The 5,419-nt window shown below is 42.4% G+C and overlaps 1 pseudogene; it reads left to right on the top strand.

The window, feature by feature from the left end:
- The window catches only part of LOC139665004 (abl interactor 2-like), a 29,839-nt pseudogene extending 24,828 nt beyond the window's left edge, over window positions 1-5,011 (top strand).
- The last annotated feature ends 408 nt before the right edge of the window (window positions 5,012-5,419 follow it).

Below are 5,419 nucleotides of genomic sequence, written 5' to 3'. Positions count from 1 at the left end.
CTTTCCTGTCTCTCTCTACTTTGAACTGTCAAATAAAGGCAAAGTGCCTATAAAAGAATCTTAAAATATAAAAACCACCAAAATTGTGTTACAACAATTCAACAACCCCCCCGTTCTGTCCTACACACAGAAAAATAAAGGTGCTGAAAATGGTTCTTGGGAGTGATGCCATAGAAGAACCATTTCTGGTTCCACAAAGAACCTTTCAGACCAAGGTTCTTTAAAGAACCATTTCTGCACTAGACTCCTGCATTGTGTTTTTATCTGTCCTTCTATAGCCTCATTTGCAATTGCACAATATACAGTAGAGGGGTTTGGTTATTTTCCACATTTACACCATCACCCACCATCCAATAGCCTAACTAAGAATTAAGAACTTTTTAATAGCCTATCCCAAAGAACCTTATATGGTTCTTTGAAACCATATATTTCTTGAAAGGTTCTTTGTGGAACCAGAAATGGTTCTTCTGTGGCATCACTCCGAAGAACTTTTCGATTCCAGTTCACACCTTTATTTTCCTGTGTGTAGGTGGCATCGTCCCTCAGTTCTACAGTATGAACCGGCCTCAGCCCAGACCGCAGGCTCCCCAGGTGGGCGGGTCCCTGCCCTACCGCCGCCCCCCCTCTGTGACCGGACAGCCAATCACACCGCAGAACCAGGTCAACGGTGGACCCTACTACAACCAGAGCCCAGGTACGTAAAACTAACAATATACACTACACACACTTCCAGTCACCAGTCTGGACACCTGACTGGATGATCTGTGTTTCTCATTCTCTTAAAGCCATTTTGATCTAAAGGCTTCTGCTTAAAGGCTTGAAATGTGTTTCTTAGACAAATATAAATAGTGAAGTTGATCCTGTGTATGAATTTCTTTCCAAAGCCTTTGTCTTTCCATCAAGGCAAAGAATCTAAAATATAAGATAGTTTTGATTTGTTTAACACTTTTTTGGTCACAGTTTTGATGTCTTTACTATTATTCTAAAATGTGGAAAATAGTTAAAAAAAAAAAAAAAAAAAAATTTGGTGTGTCCAAACTTTTGACTGGTAGTGTACATAGAATAGTTCCCTATAGTACATTTAACCATTTAATAGTCAGTAGTTGATTGATTGACTTTATTCGATAAATTAAAATACAATGTACAAATGTACATACGGTACTGAAATTCATCAGGATATCGCAATAAAGTCACATGACTTATTTCCATTGTGGTCCTGAGGTCTAGGCTAGGAGGCAGGCAGGAAAAGGGAGTGACATGTATATGCTACTAATTTCCCTTTTTTACACTAAAACACCTAGTAGAAACATCAGTATTATACAATGATATACAATAGTACCACAGAATCAGATGGAACCCAGGTTAAGCAAAGCCCCCCACTGAGCAATTTTACGTTGATTAGACATTTAAAACACGTCTAAATGGCCCATAGCCGTCTAGGCTAAATTAGGTTTAAATGGGGTTGAAAAGTGAAAGTTTATTAGATGTCTATACATAGACAAAATTATCCTGGACTATATGAGAGCTACGCATAGACGCAATGTTGAAATTACTTCTTGTGCTCAGATAATTATCTTGTAGGCTAGTCTACAGGACTTCTCTGGTGCATATTTTTGGTATTTACAGATGTTTATTCATTGTAATAATGTATTTACTGCTTGGTCTAAAATAGGTCTATACATAGCTGTAATGATCCTGGTTTCTGTGACGGTTTCATGACGGACGCATCACTCCATCATCTCCAAAAACTAAGAAACACAGCTTTGTTTTCAGCTTGACCACCGTGTATTTCTGACTTCATCCAGTTGGGTTTTGAAAGGGTTTAAAAGACCAAGGGGCTGTAGAGTTTTCTCAGCCTGTAGAGGAACCATGTGATCCTTCAGTTTAACGTAAAAAAAACCAAAAACAATAAAGTCACCAAAATTGGAGGTTGCAAAGTTTTCACCTGACAGCCACGATATGGTGAACAGGTGGGGAAAGTCTGGAGGATGAATTTTAGAATTTCCAGTTGTTAGAGTTTGGAGAATGGCCAAAAAGTTTAGAAAAATATCAATTGAAACTTCCTGAACACAGACCTGAATCCTAAAAGATGAAGACAAGATTTAGACAAGCAAAACTGTTGTACTTCTGATACATAAAAGGCCCAGTGTTGCACCAGAGGAAGACAGGATCTGTTTTCTGTTGGGTTTGGAAGAAATTTAAAATGAATTCAAAGCTTCACTAGGTAAGATTTGCATGTAAAGATCGAGTCTTCTCGGCCTAAATCCCCACCAGCCGAGACAGAGACTCACCTGCCCAGGTTAAACTCTGCTGTCAGGTGTGGACAGCTGGACTCATATCAGATCTTTTGGCTTCCTTCGGTGTAAAAGCGTCACAGACCGGCCGCTCGGTGAACATGAGCGAGCCGTGTGACCTTCACTGACCTTCACTGACATTCACTGACCTTCACTGACCTTCACTGCACAGGATTTCTGGGTGTTGAAGTTCAAACAGCTTTCAAACTGTTTCTTCTTCTTCTTGCTGCCACTTGGAGCCGCCAACGCGCAAAGTTGTTTTATGTCTCTGTTTCAGTCTGTCTCTTTTTCTTTCTCTTTTTCTTTCTCTTTTTCTTTCTGTGTGTGTGTGTGTGTGTGTGTGTGTGTGTGTGTGTGTGTGTGTGTGTGTGTGTGTGCAGCCTCCCCCCCTCCCCCCTCCCTCCTCCAGTTCACTCCCCAGCTTCCTCTGATGGGCTTCGTTGCTCGAGTTCAAGAGTCCAGTAAGTAGTGCCGTCTGTGTGTGTGGTGTGTGTGTGTGTGTGTGTGTGTGTGTGTGTGTGTGTTTGTGCATCTGCAGATATGTGTGTTGTGTGTGTGTGTGTGTGTGTGTTCAGTTGGCAACATGTTTCTTTTTTTTGGTTTTTTTTTGCACACATTATGATTATATGTTGTTTTTCTTTTGTAATATTTGTGTGTGTATGTCTGCATCTGGCTTCATCTACATTTGTGTGTGTGTGTGTAAGTGTGTGTGTCTGTGTGTGTGTGTGTGTGTGTGTGTATGCATCACTTAGACTAGCAGAATTAGGATCATCTTTCAAATCATTTCTGAAAACTGAATTTATATGCACATTAATACTCATTTTATTTTATGTTACAGCACTGCTATAACACATGTTATAACTCTGCCTTTGAAAAGGGCCATGCAAATAAAGTTTATTATTACATGTGTGTACAGTATGTGGTTACACCTTGCATGTATGTGTACATTACATGTGTGTGTCTGTTTTTACATGTACGTGTCTGTTCTTCAGTCTCGGATGCCCCTCCTCCCCCAGCTGTCGAGAGCCAATCGGAGTCCGAGGAGCCCCAGCCTGCTGCTCAGCCATTGGAGGACGGACAGGAAGAGGAGGAGTCATCGGTAGTAGAGTACAGCGACCCGTACGCTGAGGAAGACCCGCCCTGGGCCCCGAGGACCTACCAGGAGAAAGGTGAACACACAGGAAGATGAGTTTCAGTCCAAAACCAGATCACAAACCATTTGGGGAAAATGATGTGTTACAGTCCAAAATTATTGCTGGCATGAAAATAAATCCTATTATGAGGTACTGATAAAGTTAAAATCTTTTCTGTTGTTTTTGAGGCTGCTTTGGCGTAGAGATGAGAGGTGATCTTCAGAAACAAACTGCAACTTTGTGGCATAAGGATATTGAAAAACCTTCATTTGTTCAGCTGCATGTTGCAAGGTTAAAAATGTTCCTGCATTAAAAGCTCGACTCCTTTTCGTTTTTAATTTCACAAGCTGCAAGAGGCAAATCAGTAAAGGCTTTTTAATTCTTGCAGAAGAGAGTTACATTGGATTTTTTTTTTTGTTGACTGATACATTTCTTGTAGGAAAGTTTTTCCAAAATGGATGTCTAGTGTTTTGGATTGAAGCCCTTCATATATATATATATATATATATAACATATATCCATGGTGTTTAATCACATTTAAGTGAGTTTTCAGAATTTGTAAAGATTTTAATTAAGTTTTCACACAATTTCACCAGTGGTGTCAGGGAGGCTTTCACTTATACTCACTGATAAAATCTTATTATAATTCTTATATATGTATTCATTTTTTGAAAGCATGTTATTAATGATAGTAATGATATATCCCACTACTATAATTGGAGAGCGATTTGTGTGTTTGTGTGTCCCGAGAGGAGAGGAGACAAGGAGAGGAGAGGAGGAGAGGAGAGGAGACAAGGAGAGGACAGGAGAGGAGAGGAGAGGGGAGAGGAGAGGAGGAGAGGAGACGAGAGGAGAGGAGGAGATGAAAGGAGAGAGGAGCAGACAAGGAGAGGAGAGGAGAGGAGAGGAGACAAGGAGAGAGGAGAGGAGAGGAGAATAGGAGAGAGGAGAGGAGACAAGGAGAGGGGAGAGGAGGAGAGGAGACAAGGAGAGGAGAGGAGGAGAGAGGAGAGGAGAGGCGACAAGGAGAGGAAAGGATAGGAGAGGAGAGGAGGCGATGAAAGGAGAGAGAAGGAGAGGAGGAGAGGAAAGGAGAGGAGAGCAGGAGAGGAGACAAGGAGAGGAGAGGAGGAGAATAGGAGAGGAGACAATGAGAGAGGAGAGGAGAGCAAAGGAGACAAGGAGATAGGAGAGGAGAGGAGGAGAATAGGAGAGGAGACAATGAGAGAGGAGAGGAGAGCAAAGGAGACAAGGAGATAGGAGAGGAGAGGAGACAAGGAGAGAGGAGATGAGAGGAGAGGAGACAAGGAGAGGAGGAGGTTCTAAATTCTAGTTCTTATTACCTGGTACAGAAGCTTTTCCAAGAACCAAACCCTCATTAATATGTAGGTGTGTTGTCTCCCCCTAGTGGTCGCCATCTACGACTACGCGGCCGATAAGGAGGACGAGCTGTCCTTCCAGGAGGGAGCGATCATCTACGTCATCAAGAAGAACGAAGACGGCTGGTATGAAGGAGTGATGAACGCCACCACCGGCCTCTTCCCCGGGAACTACGTGGAGTCCATCATGCACTACGCCGACTGACAGCAAGAGTCTGCGTTTTATTTTTATTTTTTTTTCCGAGCGCCCTGTTTTTCTTCGTCTGTGGCCCCTTGTGTCTCTGCAGCTCAGTTTTCTTTAGAGATTTTGACGATGACACGAAGCAAATCTTGAGTCCAGCTCCTGTAGCTTTATCTAACATGACGGACGTGTCTGTCTCTTCTTCTGTGGTGTTCAGACCAGTAAAGAACGCATGAAGAAACGGCTGAATATGAGCATCAGTCCAGACTTCATTTTGTTCTGCTAGGCTTTCCGTCTCCTCCTACCCATAATCCCTTGTGTTTCGGGGTGGTTTCCTGTAGTCGGTTGGATTAACGAGCCGCACCGCAGTTCTCTTGTTAGAGGACTGAGACTCTCGGTGTCGTTATTTGGTGCCACCAGAGGTCAAAGGTC

The sequence above is a fragment of the Centroberyx affinis genome, unplaced genomic scaffold (genome assembly GCF_046629955.1).
Source record: "Centroberyx affinis isolate AG114_WGS23_722 - 3 ecotype Tasmania unplaced genomic scaffold, CSIRO-AGI_Caff_v1 ptg004416l_1, whole genome shotgun sequence".
NCBI lineage: Eukaryota > Metazoa > Chordata > Actinopteri > Beryciformes > Berycidae > Centroberyx > Centroberyx affinis.
This window is presented reverse-complemented; position numbering and strand designations above follow the sequence as displayed.